We start from the raw sequence: 20,059 nt of genomic DNA, 5'->3' as shown, positions 1-20,059 counted from the left end.
GAGAGTAAAGCACCCAGAAATTAAAACCATGTGGCCTTTAAGGATGCAGCACATCCAAGAGTTGAGAACAAAGCTCCAAAAAAGATAAGAGCCTGGAAAATGCACTGCTTCACCCCAGCTGAAGGACAACATATATCCCAACTCACACCAAACAGTTCCTTATGCTCTGAAAGTGCCCCAAAAACCAGCTCTGGAATTGCCTCACGCAGGTACTGAGGATGTTCTGCTCCAAAAAGTGAATTATTGGGGGAAATGTGAGCAAGGAACCACTCAGGCAGCTCTTCATCACAACACATTTAACTTTGGTGCTGCAGGTATTTATTTCTCCTGTTCCTCTGCAGCAGCTCCTCAACTCCAACTTCCAAAGGCTGCTCAACCCAAATTTCCTTCTGAGCTTTTCAAAGCATTTTATTTAGGAAAACAAAGGTCCTTTGGCTCACTTTTACTGCATGCCTTCAGCTGAAAGGTGCTGCCATGGATGGAAAAGGTTTGCAGGGAAATGAGACAAATTTAATCCCAAAATTAAGGTGACAACTAAACTGAGGATGTGAAGGAAGAGGGAGAGCAAAATGCTGAGCCCATGGCCAGTGGGGAAGGTCAAAATTACTGAAATTTTCTCTGGGAGCTCCTTCTCTGTGTGTTTTTTAAAGTTTCCTGACAGTGATAGGTAAAATATCCCAGTTTTCCATCCAGATTTGCAGTCAGATGTGAAATAAAACAAAAAAACCCTCGGCCTATTTTCTCTGTCCATCTCTGCTAAATTGCACTTGGTGCAACCTGAACTTGCTTTTTAGTTTTTGGGTTTTTTTAAATCTACAGAGCAACCCCCACCACTGCTTTGATAAAACCCTCTTATCTCTTTTTTCTGCCCATCCCACAGTGTTCCCTTTTTTCCTACAATAAACAAACCCAGCCCTTTCAGCTGTTCTTTAAGAGCCCTGATTTCTAAATCTGGCACGGGCTGCTTGCTCTGCTTTGCATTCCTCTGGCTAATACCAATTTAAATGACATTTATCTACTAAAATTTAATAAACATTCATCAAAATTTATTTTTAAATAAATAAGAAATATTTTAATTTTAAATATTATTTTTATAATATTATTTTTTTAATTATAAGGTCCAATATTGCAAAACACCTCCTGCCTTTGATCTTACCAAAAGCAAAGGCACACCAAGAAAATCTGGGATATTTTTAAGGAATGAAGAGATTCCAGTGGAAGGAGAATCCCAGAATGGTTGGAAGGACCTTAAGGCTCATCCAGGTGTCCCATGGGCAGGGACACCTTCCACTACCCCAGGTTCCTCCATCCTGGCCTTGGACACTTCCGGGGATGAGGAATCCTCAACTTTGGGAATTCTGTGCCAGGGCCTCCCCACCCTCACAGGGAAGAAGAGATTTACATAAAATTCCACCAAGGAATTTGGGAGCTCTTGTGCCAGCTCTCCCTAATTGGGGACAGCTCTCAAAAAAGGGATTCCAAATGAGTTGTGATCATCAATGATTCCCTGGGAATGCTGCACACATCAGTTCAGAGAGGATCAGACAGAATTCCACATTTCCTCTGAAGATAAAAATCCTGCTAAGAATGAAAATGTGTTTAAAATCCTTACTTTGAGCCAACAAATATTGTACAGTGACTCACTAAGATGCCCAACACTACTGTAGATGTAACTTTCTTTAAAAATAAAACCACACACATTCCTTCAACTGGGCCACTTCAGATTAGGGATCTCTTCAGCCTTTTCTGGAGGGATTTAAAAAAGCTTTGGAGAAATCTTAAAGCTATGGAATTAGCCTGGTATTTATAGCTCCGTTTCCAAGCGTGTTCTCTGAGCTTCCTAGGACGTTCCTTTTCCCCATCTGCTGGCTGTTGACATGGTGTAACCTTGTATTTTGATCAGGAAAATCTAGAAGAATAAGGGCATTTGATTTGATATTGTGCTGGAGAGGTCTGGCTCCACCTCAGGCAGCTCCTCCAACACCACCCAGGGCAGGAATGGTGCTGCAGATTTTCCAACAGAGAACTGGAGTTCTATTGTTTGATCATGTCAAAATAGATTACTCCCAATTATGACTAATGCTCCAGCTGAATCACAGCAGCACAAAATGGTGGTTTTTCCCCCATTAAAATGCTGTGCTTCACATGCTGGCTGGAACAATCTCTGAGGTCAGGAAAGTTTTTTCTTTGTTCTCTTATCAGAAAGTCCATGTTTGGGTGGACTGCCTACCTTCCACCAAGGCATGAACTGCTGAAATCTTTATTTTTCTACTTCAGCACCATAAAATGTTGAAGATGCCTGATCTTCTGCTTGTTTTTTTTTTTTAATGTTGCCTCAAATACGTTGTCTTAAAACTTCGCCGCCGCAGCGCGGAACTACCAAAAATCCAAAAATTCCCAAGTTTCCTTAGAATACTCACCTACATTGCTTCTCATGGTCTTGCTTCAAGTTATCTTGGGGATCTTTTAGGCTTTTCAGAACTGCTGCTGCACTTTGAGCTTTGCTCTAGACAGTCTCCTGTGGTGCTCTCGATGATGGGCTATGTCCATTGGGGCCGGCTCCTTGCCTCCCTCCACCCCTCATGTGAGGAACTCCTGCACCCCACTTAGATCTGCTGAGATAAGCACAGGGTTTCAATTAAAACAATGAGCCAAAGGTTTTAATTCCATTTGTCTCGATTGCTTTGTAAGCCCCTACACAATTGCTTTGTAGTATAAACAAAGTCAGATTTGTTTCTAAGGAATGGCTTTGACTGGAACTGGAGATGCCTTTTGAGTTGAGCTCATCCTCACAAAAACCTCCAGCTAAAGACAAAAAGCTGAGTTTTGGAGCTGCGATGCTGTAAAAGGCCTTGGTGAGGTAGGTTTTCTTAGGCTGGAGGTGTGTATTCTGTTTTTGTTATGAGATGGGGCAGTTATCTTCTGCTCATTGGGCAGTTTTTCTTTATCTCTCCCACACCAATCCTCCCTCCAGGAGATCTCTGCTGTCCATGGGCCATTAATTGTTAATTATCTTCTGTCCATGGCCAGTCAGTGTCCCTGCATGGCTGATCAAATTCCACCATCCCACTGGGAGATGCTCTGCCCAGGGGAGGAGCCAAGCATTCCTACCTGGATACAATCTGAGCCTGGGACAGCACAGCAGCCTCTGCCCCCTGCATTCCCAGAGGAGCAGCTTTCTCCTGCCCTGCATTCCCAGAGGAGCAGCTTTCTCCTGCCCTGCATTCCCAGAGGAGCAGCTTTCTCCTGCCCTGCATTCCCACAGGAGCAGCTTTCTGCTGCCCTGCATTCCCACAGGAGCAGCTTTCTCCTGCCCTGCATTCCCACAGGAGCAGCTTTCTCCTGCCCTGCATTCCCACAGGAGCAGCTTTCCCCTGCCCTGCATTCCCACAGGAGCAGCTTTCTCCTGTCCTGCATTCCCACAGGAGCAGCTTTCTCCTGCCCTGCATTCCCACAGGAGCAGCTTTCCCCTGCCCTGCATTCCCAGAGGAGCAGCTTTCTCCTGCCCTGCATTCCCAGAGGAGCAGCTTTCCCCTGCCCTGCATTCCCAGAGGAGCAGCTTTCTCCTGCCCTGCATTCCCAGAGGAGCAGCTTTCCCCTGCCCTGCATTCCCAGAGGAGCAGCTTTCTCCTGCCCTGCATTCCCAGAGGAGCAGCTTTCTCCTGCCCTGCATTCCCAGAGGAGCAGCTTTCCCCTGCCCTGCATTCCCACAGGAGCAGCTTTCTCCTGCCCTGCATTCCCACAGGAGCAGCTTTCTCCTGCCCTGCATTCCCACAGGAGCAGCTTTCCCCTGCCCTGCATTCACACGGGAGCAGCTTTCTCCTGCCCTGCATTCCCAGAGGAGCAGCTTTCCCCTGCCCTGCATTCCCAGAGGAGCAGCTTTCTCCTGCCCTGCATTCCCAGAGGAGCAGCTTTCCCCTGCCCTGCATTCCCAGAGGAGCAGCTTTCTCCTGCCCTGCATTCCCACAGGAGCAGCTTTCTCCTGCCCTGCATTCCCACAGGAGCAGCTTTCTCCTGCCCTGCATTCCCAGAGGAGCAGCTTTCTCCTGCCCCGCATTCCCACAGGAGCAGCTTTCTCCTGCCCTGCATTCCCACAGGAGCACCAGGCCCATCTCCAGCCCCCTGGAGCTCCAGAGGAAAGCTCCCCCCTTGCTGAGGATCCCTGCTCCAGCAGAAGCCCAGCTGGCACTGCAGGAGGGCTGAGCCCCCCTGGGATGGGGCTGTGCCACCCCCTGACCCACAGGGCTCAGCTCCTGCTCTCACTCTGCCAGGGGTTTGTTTTCTTTTTGTACTATTGCATTTATATTTTTAGTTTTCCCAGTAAAGAACTGTTATTCCTATTCCCACATCTTTACCTCAGAGCCCCTTAATTTCAAATTTATAATAATTCACAGGGAGAGGGTTTACATTTTCCATTTCAGGAGAGGCTCTGCCTTCCTTAGCAGACACCTGGCTTTCCAAACCCAGACAAAAGTTCCACCACCAGAAGGAGCTTCTTCTAAAGGCCTCGAGATATCAACAGCAAAGTATCATAGGAATTCATTTTAATTAATAATTTGATTTTGAATTTATCAAAATTAAGTAGCAACAATAAAGTAATGATAAAATTATCTGTACTGAGCGTATGGAAATGTACTTACACAGTGACTACAGAATTTGGGTTGGTTTTTTTTTTTTATATTTTATTTATTCCATGCATACTCCTAACAGTCAACTTCCCAAAAAGTTGCAGGAATCCACTGGTGAGCTATAAACAATGAGCCACAAATGCTGAGCTTCAAATGATGAGCTGAGCTATAAATGATGAGCTATAAATGAGTCTTGGCTCAGGTACAGGACACTGGTGAATCCCCAGCTGAAACAGAAGTTGTTGGATCACGGAATCCCAGAATGGTTTGGTTTATGTTCATGTTTCTATCTGTTCTAGAGACCCAAGCAAAGTTCTGCTATGTTTTTGTTAAGTCTGGAACTAAGTTTCTGAACTTTAAACTAAGCTTTAGGGCCTTTACTAGCTAACACAGTTTCTTAAGGCACTTAAAATGTATTTCTACTTATTTAAAACTACAACTTGCACTTACTTAAAACTTAAACCTACACTTCTCAATATAATCTTAATTTCTCTAAAGGCTTTAACTGAACCCCTGCATTCATGCCTCTCTCTGAGGAACTCAGAGAGGCTCACATTCCAACAGTTTGGGATGGAAGGGACCTTAAAGATCAGCTGATCCCAGCTCCTGCCATGGGCAGGGACACCTTCCCCTAGTCCAGGTTGCTCTAAACCTGGCCTTGGCTCGTTATTCCCTATAGGAATATAGGGAATGGTTCATTTTTCCCTATAGGAATATAGGGAATGGCTCATTTTTCCCTATAGGAATATAGGGAATGGCTCATTTTTCCCTATAGGAATATAGGAAATGGCTCATTATTCCTTATAGGAATATAGGGAATGGCTCATGATTCCCTAACACCTGCCTGCTCCTGAGCCCTTTCCACCCTCCCTGTGCTGCTCCAGAGGCTCGGTGTCCCCAGCACTGATTCCCAGCTGGAATCCCTCTGACTCTCAGAGGAGCCTGCCCAGGACTGGAGGCAATTAATTGGATTTTTCCAGAGGTGAAATGGATTGGAGCTCATCAGGTCAAAGGCACATCCCAAAGAGTTAATGGGGCCTTTAAACCCTTGGGTGCCAGAGCCAGAGGACTCAGCACAGGCACACTTGGGCATCAAATTCACAATAATTGGGCATTTCACATTTTTCCCCAAATAAATCTTCATTAAACCAAATGTAACATCAGTGATTTTTGAATCCTTCAGCAAATGGGAAGAATTAGTTCTGATTTTCAAATCACCTCTTTGGAATCTCTTTGAAAGCCATTTATCATCCCAGTGAAGGTCTGGGTTGTTGTTAAAACCTTCTCCTGTCACAGAAAACCCTGACAGAAAATGGGAATGAAACATTTCAGATCAGCCAAACAAACAGGGTGCAACACCACCCTGTGACAGCAAAAGTCACAAAGTGCACTGCCTGTGAAACCAAATACAGCATTTCCCATGACTATTTAAATATCTTAATGAAGTTGAGAAGCAAAACCTGCAGTTTGGCTTCACCGATGTCATCACTATCTCCAATTTAAATAAGTTCTCAATTGATCTTCCCAATTTCAGTGCAAAACTAGGGCCCAGCATTTTGTAAAAATGGGCATTAATGACTCTTGGTTGTCTCAAACTGCATTTACCAACCTGGCAGAGCCTTTCAGAATGGGCTTTCTTCACATGCAAAGTACTTAAAATAAAAATTATTAACTCTGTAAAGTCCTTCCCCAGCCAATATGACTTTAGAAATGACACCCTATAAATGATGAATACATATTTAGATTTTCTCAAGCACTGGGGCACTAGAAAATGTCAATGTTTAGGGTTTACCTGGTTTTAATACCCTGCATTAACAAGGAACATTCAGTCCATAGATATTATTGAATATACAGATAATACTGAATGGAAGTATTTCAAAATACAAGCATTTAATGCAGGTTATTCATATAATTATAATTTATCTTCATGGTAACAAAAACAGATAGCAAGATGGTATAACCTACCATTAAAGAATTAGCATAAAAATGTATTTTAGATCATAATTCCACTGTGGATGTAACATTCTTCATATAAAATTATATGTTAATGTTTAAACACATTGAAAGGTATTGATCAGAGACATTTTCATGAAGAATTCCCCATGAGCATAGAATGCTAATCACAGCAACCACTGCAAAACTCTAATTTACTGGAAACAATTCCAAGAGATGGATGAAAGAGCCCAAGAATAAAACCTAAAGTCATAGCAGGGCTTAAAAAATCTGGGTCACATGGCCAGTGCTAAGGACTGGAGGAGCAGCAGGGAAAGGAGCCCCGAGAAATCCACAGCAAAGCATCACAGAAATTCATTTAAATGAATAATCTGATTGTGAAGTTATCAAAATTAAATAGCAACAATAAATTAATGATAAAATTATCTGTACTGAGCGTATGGAAATGGACTCACACAGTGGAATTAGAATTTGGGTTTTTTTTATTCCATGCACATCCCTAACAGTAAACTTCCCAAAAAGTTGCAGGAATGCAGTGGTGACTTTATTTCTGGGGGAGACACATCTGTTTTTTCAGAGCCTTTTGCTGTCTCCTTCCTTTGTGAGCTTCCTATTTACATAACAAATCTGTGCTAACAGATTAAAAAAAATCCTGTCCCCATCTAATCTCTCCAGATACAAACAATATTCTTACAACTGCAGTATTTGGAGGATCTAAAATTATAGATACTTTTTATGAGTAAACATAAAAAATACCAAAATCTGTTATTCCTGTAAGAGCAACAAACTGAACTTTTTAACTGTGTGCTGTCACAAATGAGTAGAAAAGAGGGTGGCAGTCAGCCAGTTCTCTTTTTATATTGCTGGGTTTTAAATGCATTTCTTCTAAATCAAACAACTTGATTATTGGCTGTTTCTTAGGTTATTTTTCTTATTTACTCTGTGGCATAACTAAAAACCTCTCCTCCAAACCAGTTAATTCCAAATTAGAGCCATGAGCTCCATGCTGGAAAATAACAGCAGCAGCTTTTGTTTGGGAGCATCCAGTTCTGTCTGATTTTCTTTACAGTATTTGTTATTTTGTTAAGGGAAAAAGTCACACCAAATTTTATTTATTAATTGCACTGTCTTTCATTTCAGAGAAATCAGAGAACTCCAGACTGGTTTGGGTGTGAAGGTGTGGAAATCAGAAAAACAGAAATTCCAGAGACACTGAAGAATTTGATCTACAACCTTAGATTGATGTAAAAATACAATACACAGACATTAAGCAGAAAAAGCATAAACTTATGTTTCTTACAACTATAGTTGTAAGAAAAAATATACTTTAAGTGAGAAACTGCATTGATAAGATGGTGAAGGGTTTATAATGTAGGGGTGTGGTTGTATAGACAATTACAGTAATTGTCATTACAATTAAGTAATCTAAGAGTTTAGAAATTATAAAAGAAGTATATGTGTACAAAAGTAAGAAAAATCAATAGAATAAAAATATCCACAATGCAGTAAAAACAACTAAAAGTAATAAGTTCAAAAACCAAAATACACCTTGTAACAACTGTTCATTGAACTAGAAAGTTATATATTACCTTGTAACAAAAAAAAAACTTTTAAATACTTTAAATTACAACCAACAATTAAAATCCCACAACCTCTAAAACTACAATAATAGGAAGGGACACAAATCCCATCCATCCTCTCCCCTGCCATGGGACTGTCCCAGGCTGCTCCAAGCCCTGCCCAGCCCAGCCTTGGACATTCCAGGGATTGGGAATCCCCAACTTCCCTGGGCTGGCACACAGAGAGAACTCACCCACCTGAAATCAGGAAGACTGCTGGGTGCAATCCTTTAGGATTTGGTGGTTCTGGGAATTTTGGGAAGAATTAGAGAAGTGCTGTTTCTTCAAGTCTTTGTGGTTTTTGCCCGTTTTGTTGTGGTGAAGCCTCTTCTTCCTGCAAGAAAATACACGTTGTGCTAAAGGGAGACTTGCAGAAAGGGAAATTGTTCTTGAATTCCCTCTGGAAGGATCCCTGACTTCTCTGCCCATGCACACAGAACCAGGAGAGCTCCCACAGTCCAGCTCAGGCAGCATCTTCCCTGCTTTACACTTGTTGGGAATTTAGGGCTCTAAAAACACAGCCCACACAGCTGGAGAATGGAGAAAAGGACTTCCAAATGAGATATTCTTGAGAGGATCCACCACAAAATTTCAGAGAACTAAAATAGCAAAAAGACGCCCAGTTTTGTTTATTTATACACACATCTCTTTTTATACACACTCACACACATGGACACTTCTATAAATTAATATAAAAACCCCCAAAGTAGTTTAGAACCATTGAAAGTAGGTTACAGACTTGTAGGCTTTTTTTTTTTCCCCCCAAATGCCTTGTAGATTTTCCCCCTAAACCAAGCAGAATTCTGTGACTTGAACAAGTGATGGCAAATCATGACCTTGTATTTAATTTTATTCCTATAAGCAGCAGGAAAAGTGGGTGAAAATACACATTATATACATGATTATGCTTGGAGTAACCACAGGGCTCGCAGGATTTTCAGGTTTCCCTAATTCAGACTCAAGCCAGAAGGTCTGGCCTAAATCAGGGCTCTGCTGTTTGCTCAGCACAAAGCCTGGAAATTCTGATTTTTTTTCTCCATTTTCCTGGAGTTTTAGGGAATTCCTGTGGAGGGAATTCCTGAGGTGGAGAGGGCACAACTCATCCCCGTGCTCCTGCTCCCCGAGTCCCTCCTGGATCAGCCCAGGATTTGTGTATTTCTGCTGGATTAGTCTTAACCCAGATCCTCCCCTAATCCCTGTGGCTGCAGGAATGCTTGGGCTGGAGCAGCAAGGAGTGGCACATGGACAGCCAGGAGAAACTCCAAGTGGAAAGAGCAGCAGGCACTTGGAGAAATCCAGGATGTTTGCTCTTTTTATTTCTGAAAATCTCTTTTGTGTTCATGGGAACATCTCAGAGCATTTGTGGTTTAAATAAAAATGTTTATTTATTTATTTATTTATAGCTTCCTAATTCTAAATTTTAACTGCTGCAACGCCAAAGAGCAAGGGAAATGTCTAAAAAAATCTGAATACCTGACTATTGTTGGCAACAATAATCTTCCTTCCACACTGATTAGAATTCCCATCTATTATCTGAGTATTTGCTCGACACGGCGTCTGCAGAAAATGAAGTTAAAGCAGAACAGATGGCAGAAGGAAAAGAAGAAGCAGCTACCCCACCTTCCAGGGCTACCTTTGCAGAACATATGGCCTTTCCTGAGCTCGTGTGCCACAACAAGTTGGCCAGATGAACAGAACTCCAGAGATGAACTGTAACTGCCTAACACCACCACGGAGCACGTGAACAACACCAGAGCTCAAAGAAACACCAAAATCCAGGCAGGTCCTCCTCAGAAGTGAATTCAGAAATCAGCTGGAAGGCCAACAAACTATCACATTCCTTTAAATTACATTACACATTGTTATAAATATACCATAGTGCTCTATTTCTTTATGTGTGTGAGATATGTAAGGCTAACCTAGTGACGTGTTTACTTGCCAAATGTGATATATAGATGTGAGGAATGGTTTTCAAAGGTTTGGCAATGCTGCTTTGAGCACACAAGATGGGAGAAGGGATATTATCAGTTTTTTTGTGTCTTCAGTTTTGGGAAACAAAAAAAAAAAAAAAAAGAGTTTTAATTTGCAAGAGGAAAAAATCAAGACATCAGTTTAGTCAATATTTCAGTCCTGTAAATCCTGAGTAGCTGATACTTCTCCCTGCAGTTTGGACATTCTCCACATCTTGATGAAGTTCATACTCAAGATTTACACCTGTAAAGGCTGGAGAATAAAGGTCTCTCCAACAATCACACGTCCCAATTTATTTTGGTTTTCTCAAAACAACTTAGAATTAAATTTGATGAATAATTTACAAATTATTTTCATTCATCTGTAACACAGCACTCTGAAAACCTGATTTGTTTCCCTCAGCCCCTTTGCATACCTGGTGTACAAGCACGGCTGTTTTCTGGCTCACAATGGAAATGTAATCAACTTTTCTCCTTCACTGATCTTTAATTTAATATAGAGATAACTGAGAAACTGATGAGAGCTGAGAAGATAAACAAAGAATTTGAGGTCTGTAAAATGCCAATTTGTTTTTCCTCCTATTTCTCCTATGTTGCTGAAAGTACAAAAGAAGAAGGATACCTGGACTTCCAGAGGAATCTCTTCTCCCAAAGCCCCAAACTCATCAGGAGAAAAGAAATTTCATGCAACAAGCACACCAACAGTTTATATTTCTGCCGCATGACACTTCATCATCACATAATAAAGTGTCTTCTTTTAGACATGACATTATGCCATTGTTTAAAACAAAATCCTCCCCAAAGCAAATAACATAAACTTCTCTAAACTCTGTTACTTTTTCCTTCAAAATTCTTGGCACAAATCTCCCTAACTGGCAAATCTTGATTATTTTAAACTCTCTTGCAGGGCAGGTGCTGCCATGGAGCAGAGAGGAGACTGCTCTGGATTCAGGCTCCAGCTGAAATGATTATGGAAAGGCTGAGAAAACTCACAATGAATTTCCACAGAGAAGGAATTCCATCCCAGCTCCAGCCCTGCCTGCTCTGTCCTTGTCACTCCACTCCCTCCATGAAGCTCTTCCAAAGTGATGCTGCTAATTAGCACCACTAATTGTCCCATGCATTGATAAAAGAATCAGGAAGGGATCTGAACAATCCCCTAAAGCAGGATTCAGTTTCTGGAATTCTGATTCTATTCTTGCTCAGATTAATGGATGGTTCCCCAGTGAGTTTAACAGAATTCACATTGGATCACTCCTGAGTCTATATTTATATAAAAATGCCCTACTATTTCAATCTGTTTGATAATTTAAAAAATATCTAATTTATTCAGAAATAAAACTCAAAATTCCATAAAAATTAAGGATTGAAAAGAGTTTTCAGAAAGCTTTGAGAGATTTTATAAAGTTTGGTTTTAAGGTATGGAACTAAATAATCAAATATTCCTCTGATTTTTAGAAATATGCATCACAACAGCACTAAAGCCAAAGAGAAATACTGAATATTATTAATGACAAATGTACCAAATGTCAGTGGGGAAAAAGCACAGTAAAAACAAGGATTTAAAGGTGTAAAGGTGCTTGACATCAAACCAACAACAGGAATAACTAAATTCCAGATTTTTGAAGTTAAATTGAAGGACTTTCACATCAGCAGAACACACAGAGGAAAAGGATCTGAGAACAAGGCTTTGAGTAGCAGTCAACACACAACTTGGTTAATCCTAAATTTGCTTTTTTATTTCATGATTTTATATGAAGTTTTCTCTATGACCAAAAAATTCCCCTTTCAAGCTAAAGGAACTTGTAATATACAAGAAATTGAACAATTTTAATTGTTTTGCTTAAGCTAGCTTAAGAATTAAATAATATTAATTTAATAATTAAAATATTAATTTAATAATTCAAATAGCAATAATTTAACAATTAAATATAAGTGCAATAACATTACAGCCTTACCATTTTGTATGGCTCTAAGAACAGCGAACTGCAAAATGTCAATTTAATGACTGAATTTTTCCTCCTTCACAGAAACCACAATTAAAGTGTCCCAGTTCCTTCATTCTCAGCCTGTTTTTTACACTTTCTGGCTTCAGGCCTAATAAAAAATGAAGTTTCTGACCCCTGAAGCTTTTGTTTCCTCTGCTGCACCTGCAAAGTTCCCTAATTCAAAGGCCTGGCAGGAAGGAGTTAAGGGGAGCTCCAGATGAGAGACTCCATCTCCCAAGGAGAGGCTGAGATGGGGACAAAAACTTGAAATTCCTCCAGAATTGATCTTTAGGTTTTTTTTTTCTTTTTATTAGGGTTGGGATTGTATGTGTGAGATTGTATTTTTTGTTTGGATTTAGAAGTTTATTCATTTTTAATTTATATTATAGTTTTATAAACCGTGAGTTCTATAGTATGTAATGTTAACAAATTAAAAATGAAGTTGCATTTTCTATAAGGTTTATTAAGGATAAATTGTTTAATTAAAAATGATACTTAAATTATTATTTTTAACTTAGTAATTAATTATTTGTGGTTTGTAATGTGGACTTGATTATTTAATTATACAATACTACTTAAACTTATGAAGAAGAAGGTGAAGAAGGATTAGTTTTTTAGAACTTTTATTTTATATATATTACTATATATTATATACTATATATTATATATATAACTACATTTTGAAACTTTCAATTTGAAACTTTCAATTTTAAGTTTTCTACTATATGATATTACATATTTCTATTTAAATGACATACTGATAATTTTACTTTTACTACTCAATTTTGGAAGTTCTTTCTATGGCTTTAGTTTTAATGCAGTGTTTTCTTGGGGGTTAGGGTCTGTTAACACAGAACGTCTAAAACTCTCAGAGACCAGGGTTCCAACACAGAATTACACCAGGCTGGAGCTGATGGACAATGAGATCCTGTGGGAGCTGAGAAGATTCCTCCTCCATGCAGGAGCTCCAGCACCAACCCTGAGCTGAGCATCCTCCAGCTCCCTGCTGATGCCTGGAGAAGGCTGACCCAGAGCAGAGTTCCAGAATAAAGCAGGGATTGATCCAAGGATCTCCTCCATGGATCCACCTTGGGCAGCACCAGAGCCCAGCCAGGGCTGCCCCCAGGATGAACCCAAATGGCCCCAAAATGCACGAGCGCTGCCGGGGTCTCTCCCTGGGCTCAGCTCTGCTCCATGTGCACATTGCAGTTCAGTGGCCAACCCCACTGCAGCCCCTGCAGTCCCACCCTGCTTGTTTTTCTCTCTGCAGCCCACGGGCTTTGTGCTCCTGGGCTGGGATTGGGATCATTTGTCCTTGGTGCCCAGCTGGAGCAGGAATTGTTTTGTGTCCCTGCTCTGTGCACAGAGCTCAGCAACCCTTCATGTGAAGCTCAGAACTGCACACTGAAGCAGCACAGAGTCTGAAGCACACAAAATCTAGAACTTAAGGCATCACTGCAAAGCTGAGTTCAGCCTGGCAGCTCTGAGAGAACTCTTCCCAAATTCTGGGCAGCAGCCCTGGTGTGATGTGTAACAAGCTGCACAGGTCCAGGTAGTTGGATGTGACCTGACAGAACCTTGAGGGGCAGGAATGCCAGGTAAGGCACTGGGAATGTCACCCAAGTATTGGGATCTGTATTGGGATCTGTCTTCGACACCAGGAAACAGAAATACAACATCTGGACATGGCTTCACCCAGAAACCTCTTCCTTACCTTCCTTATCTGTGAGCTGCTGCTCCTCCAACCAGCCTCTCCTTTATTTCAGTATCTTTGGGCTCTACTTTTTGAGCAGATCCAAACCAAGCCAAATTTAAAGGATCTGAATGGTCCCATCACTTTTAAAAAGTTCAGGGCTGAAAGTAATTCCATACCCAAAGAACTTGGTGTGATTTTAAAAGCACCTTTCAAGGGATGGCAGCGCTGTGCCATGGGAGAAAACTTCAATCTGCTTTGCAGGAATGTGTGAATGTGCAAAAGTGGCAACCAAACCTAAACAAAAGTAAGACCTAAAATAACCTCAAACTGGAATTCTACTTTTGCCCCCTCTGGATGAACGTGATCAGCAAGTGTGAGGAACAGAACCTTCAGCTGAGCAACCAAAGTCTTTGAGAATGCCAGCAAAACATGGCTTTGAGCATAAAGACAAAATGAAGCCATTCTGTAAATGGCACCAGAGCACAGAAAATGCCTATTTTAGCTCCTGCTCAGTTGCAGAGAACAGATGGAAATATTTCGTTTGGACAACAAGAATTACTCCTTCATAATTCAGTATTTTTCCCTAATATCAAGATAGCCTGAAAACCAGTAAGAGCATCTTTAATTTTGCATGAAGTGAGATCCGTGCACCTGTTGGGGCTTTTTTAACATCATTAGTGATCAGGATTTACATCAGTTGGGTTTCCTGCTCTGTGGCACCATCCAAAGCTTTTAGCAGCCTCATAATGTATAATACATAACATAAAAATATATAATATAAAATATAATAGAGACTATGTTATAGATAAATAATGATGATGACTATGATAACCTTATTCTTATTTATTCTTATTCTTATTCTTATTCTTATTCTTATTCTTATTCTTATTCCTACTTTTTTTTTTTCTTAATATTTTCCATTAGCAGCTTCAAATAACAGTGCCCAGGTGTTTCCTCAGCTCAGGTCCTTGCAGGTAACAGTTAACTGGTACTAAGTAGAAGGACTGAATTAGTAAGTCTCAAGTAAGGTTACAAAGAGTCAACACAAGGCAGATACAGGCTCCTGAATTATTTATTTTCTGAACTATAAACATGTCCTCTGCTAAACCACCAGAATTAAGAATCTGCTGGTGCAGGCAGATGCTCATTTTGCATATTAGGGCTTCACTACAAAGTGGTGTAAACTTACTCAAGGTAAGAATTTACCCTAAAACACACATGAAAATGTCTTGGATGGACACACCACAAAACTTGGCTTTTAGGGCTGCAGGTCAGCCCAACTGAGCACATGATGGTGAACAGAGGAGGTTAAAAAATTTATTCCTCAGCACCTTCAAGTATTTTAGGCAGCAGATAAAAATGAGCAGCTTAAACCAAGGTTTTTCCCTTACAGACTTTTGTTTTGCTTGTCCAAAGAAACATTAAATACAGAAAATATGAATTCACCTGCAATAACACTGTACTCTCACATCTCCAAATTATCATCAAGGGCTATTATTGTACCTATTAACCAAAATATTTTATATCAGTGGCTCTCCCCACTCGATGTAACCACATCATTTTGTGGCACAATTAATGTGACAGCACAAACATCCCTCCTGCTTTATTAATTGAATTAATTGCCTTGGTCCAAACCCCAAACCCACAACAAGCTCTAAATTTGTTGCAACCACACCATGAATGGCAGCTTGGGCTTTGAAATACAAGTCTGAAAGCCTGGCACAAGGTGTGGCTGCCCCTGTGCTGGAACCCTGGTTCCTGCTGGGAATTTCAGATTTCTGTGCTGCCAGGCACTGACCCCAGGAGAGCTCTGCACTGACCTGAGGCCGTGGAGAAGCTTCCAAAATGGAATGACAGAACTGGGATTGTGGCTGTGGAGTTTGGGTAGAAGTGTGTGATACCACAGGGTGGGAAACTCAGAGTTTAAGGGTTAGAATATAGAAATATAGATAAAGCAAGACGGAGGTTTTAGGACAGAAGTTAATCCTTCTTCTTTACCTTCTTCTTTCTAAACTTAGGTAGTATTGTGTAATTGGATAAAAAGTCCACATTACAAGACATGAGTAGTTAGTTATTGAGTTAAAAGTGAAAATAATTGAGGTGTCATTTCTTAATTAAACAGTTTATCCATAATACTCCTTCTAGAGAGAGAGAGAGAGAGACACAGCTCCATTTTTACCTTGTTGAAGTATTGTGGAACTCACACTCTGTGAGACTACAATATAAATAAGAACTAATAAACATCTGAGTCCAAACGAAAAAATATCATCTCACAATTTAATCCCAACCCTAACAAAAAATAAACAAAAGAAACAACCTTAGTGGTGTGAGGGTTCCCTGGATCCTTGGAAGTGCCCAAGGCCAGGCTGGAAGGGGCTTGGAGCAACCTGGGACAGTGAAAGGTGTCCCTGCCAGAATTGGGATGCATTGGGATGAGCTTTTAACGTTCTCCCAACCCAAACCATCCAGGATTCCGTGAATTTCTGTACAATTATGTACAATTTCTGTACCATTCTGAACAATTTCTGCATCTCTGGATAAATTCTGCCAGTAAGTTTGAAAAAAATCCATTTTTGCAGCTCATTTTCCAGCTGCTTTTCCTGGACACAGAAGACATTAAACCAATGAAGAGGAACAGAACCTTGTTTTAACATTTACTTTCAAATTTTTGTGAGATCAGCAACAGGAGATGATGTGGGAAGGGCCATGGATGTAACCAGGGGTGTGGAGTCTTCCTGAGGAACAGATCCAACACACCTGCAGAGTAATGATTTTCTCTGCCCAAAATGATTGCACACACAGGCAGGGACTTGAGACATGATTTTGGAGAAGCTGAGCCAAACTGAAAAGTCTCTTCACACAGAATTGAAAATTGTTTTTAAAATTTCCCACTCTTCAAGAGCAACACTCAAAAAAAAAACTTAATCCATGAAGCTTTTTGGAACTACAGCAAGATAATTTAACACGTTGTGCTGCTCTGAAGTTCAGGTCACACATTCTGCCATCATCTTGTGCATGAATTTTGATTTCCCTCAGCATTATGGTATTTGTCATTCACGGAATCATCTGAGGTTAAGGCAAACGGTGAAATGTTGCATCAGGTTGTACTTTAATAACTGCAGTCGAGGATTTCAGGTATTTTGTGCTGTTGCAAAGGCAACATGTGTACATTTACATGCAGTGACTGTTGTATCCAAGGAAAAGCCACTCAGTGATTTACAGCCACAGCACTCAAGCACAATTATCAGCTTTGAAACCCATCAATTTGATTTTTTTTCCCCCTTTCTTTCTTGCTTTTAGCTGGCACTAGCACAAGGAGTTCTGGCATAGACTGTTTTCAGTTTGTACACATTTCAAACCAGCGCTCGTTTCCTGGGACAGAGGATTTGGAATTGCCACGTTCCCTTGAACTGAGCAGCATTTGCAACAGTAAAAGATTTCTTGTATTTTTAACTGGTGGGCTTCCAGCACTCAAAGCAAGGCTCATTTTCTCTTTCCATTAAAAAGTGACTTTTTCTTTCTCAAACCACTGAAATGTCTAACAAGGCAAATGTGTCTTCTTTCCTCTCTTTAAATCTAAGAATTTCCAGGAATATGACTTAACTCTAGGCTTAGTTTTTGTTCTTTGGAAGGGACAAAAAGGAACAAGCATCCCATTTATTTTTGGTAGCTTTTGGTGTAACCTCAACACAATTTAACATATTCTTCTATTTTTTAGGCAAAAAGTCATACTGCTGCTCAGGTGCATTCCAGGAGATGCCAGAGAATTTTCTGGAATGTTAATTGTGAAGTTATCAGCTACTAAACTTCCTTCTGGAAGTTTTCTGGAACACTTGGTGGTTTTAACCACCTGATGAGTTTTCTCAGTCATTCCCTCAGGGATGACTCCTCCTGGAAAATCACCTGTTGGGAGCCTTGGAATCTTCCCTGGGAGGGTGGGGAGGGCTGGGCTGGAATTCCCAGAGCAGCTGGGCCTGCCCCTGGCTCTCTGGATCTCCCAAGGCCAGGCTGGATGGGATTGGAGCACCCTGGGATAGTGGGAGGTGTCCCTGCCCGTGGATTGGGATGATTTAATGTCCATTCCATGATCCCGTGACAATCTGGGATGTGCAGCTTTGGGAATTCACCCTGCCAGCAGCCATGGTGGAATCACACGTTGGTGTCCTGCTCCCAAATCCCCACACAGAACTTCCCACTGAAGGGAAAGCTGGGGAGCCACCAGGCACCTGCACAGCTCAGGGTGACCCCAAGGCAGTGAAGGGACAGGAGGAAAGCTCTGCTCCCACCTCCCAAATCCCTGAAGCTGTTTTTGGACAGGTTCTGGTGAACCACTGAAACAAGAGCTGAAGAGACAGTTTGGCTCCTGCAAAGCCAAAGGTCTCCATCCTGTGCCCCTGTCAGAATCCATCCAGAGGTACCCTATGTGACACCTACTGAAAGCTGCTACAAAATTAAATCACCCTAATTAGGCAGCCAGCAGCCCTCCCACTCTTCATTAGGAAATGTCAAAAGGAAAAACCATCCAGGCCCTGGAGATGACCAACCTTTGCACCTGAAACCACACCAAGACCAGGCCTTTGAGTGAAAAGGAGATAAAATCCAAGTTTTTCTAATGTTCAAAGGGCGCCTTGAAGGTGTCACAGGTTTTCAGCTATTTTAGTGCCTTTTCTTTAGAAACACAGATCAGGTTTTGGTTTATTGTATTATTTACTTTCTAGTCTTGAAAGCATCAACTCAGCATTCTGAGCTTTCAGAAATAATTCTGTTTTCTTCTTCTGCCAGGCCTTGAGCTGCTGTGGACAAGGACAAACTCCAGAGCCATTTGGACAAATCCAGATGTGCCACAGGTTGTCCCACCACTCACTTTTGTTGGCCAAACCCTGAATTTAGTGATTTGTTAAACTTAAATCATCAAGTTGCAGATGTTACAGCGAGATCTACTAAGAGAAGAATTCATGCTTATTTTCTCCAGACCTTCACAAGAAAACCTCATCAGAAACACCTTCAATACTTCTCCAAAACCTTTATTTTTTACCTTTTTTTTTGAGTTATATAATGAAGGAAATGAACAACTGGGATGGCTTCAGCATTGACAGTGTTTCTAGATGAGCTCAAGGACAGGAAAAAATAAATTTAACTGGCTTGGAATCTCTGTCCTAGAGCTCATCCTGCAATGGAACAGTGAAATTCAGGAACAGAACTCTGAAATTCAGGAATGGAGCACTGAAATTCAGGAATGGAGCACTGAAATTCAGGAATGGAGCAATGAAATTCAGGGATGGAGCAATGAAATTCAGGAATGAAGCACTGACATTCTGGAATGGAGCAATGAAATTCAGGAATGGAACAGTGAAATGCAGGAATGGAGCAATGAAATTCAGGAATGGAGCACTGAAATTCAGGAATGGAGCACTGAAATTCAGGAATGGAGCACTGAAATTCAGAAATGGAACACTGACATTCAGGAATGGAGCACTGAAATTCAGGAATGGAGCAATGAAATTCAGGAATGGAGCACTGAAATTCAGGAATGGAACAGTGAAATTCAGGAATGGAACAGTGAAATTCAGGAATGGAACACTGACATTCAGGAATGGAGCACTGAAATTCAGGAATGGAGCACTGAAATTCAGAAATGGAGCAATGAAATTCAGGAATGGAGCACTGAAATTCAGGAATGGAACAGTGAAATTCAGGAATGGAACAGTGAAATTCAGGAATGGAACAGTGAAATTCAGGAATGGAGCACTGAAATTCAGGGATGGAGCAATGAAATTCAGGAATGGAACAGTGAAATTCAGGAATGGAGCACTGAAATTCAGGGATGGAACACTGAAATTCAGGAATGGAGCACTGAAATGCAGTCATTACAGAGCTGTGTTTGTGATTCTGTCATTTGGGCAGGAAACTGAAATGCTATTTCAGCTCTGCCTTCAGGAGTCAGGGCTCCAGGATTCAGCAATTCCAGCTGGACAATCCTCAGTCTGTCTGCTTTAAAATCACCTTTTTATCATCACTAAATCACATTTAGTTCACTGCTAGAACACACAGTTCAATCCTAGATTAATATTTTATAAATTCCTATTTCCACCTAAACAAATAATTTACCACTGTGTCAGTCCAGCAGATCTTTTGTATGTTGTGGTTTGGGGATTTTTTCCTCCCCTTTTGAAAATTGTTTTTAAATTTCCCACTCTTGAAGAGT

General features: G+C 41.1%; 1 protein-coding gene across 6 annotated transcripts in view; it reads right to left on the bottom strand.

The window, feature by feature from the left end:
* The window catches only part of MBD5 (methyl-CpG binding domain protein 5), a 121,218-nt gene that overhangs the window by 48,557 nt on the left and 52,602 nt on the right, over positions 1-20,059 (bottom strand). For 4 of the 6 annotated variants that reach the window (XM_064435299.1, XM_064435296.1, XM_064435300.1 and 1 more), the window contains 2 exons: positions 8,399-8,534; positions 2,421-2,612 (listed from right to left, as the gene is read on the bottom strand). The gene's annotated coding sequence lies outside the window, so the exon portion shown is untranslated. Of the gene's footprint in view, positions 1-2,420; positions 2,616-8,398; positions 8,535-20,059 lie in introns of all 6 variants that reach the window. The other 2 variants (XM_064435297.1, XM_064435302.1) reach the window with 2 other exon arrangements.

The sequence above is a fragment of the Passer domesticus genome, chromosome 10 (assembly GCF_036417665.1).
Source record: "Passer domesticus isolate bPasDom1 chromosome 10, bPasDom1.hap1, whole genome shotgun sequence".
In the NCBI taxonomy this organism is placed as follows: Eukaryota; Metazoa; Chordata; class Aves; order Passeriformes; family Passeridae; genus Passer; species Passer domesticus.
The sequence above is the reverse complement of the archived record's forward strand: the minus strand, read 5'-3'. Positions and strand labels throughout refer to the sequence as shown.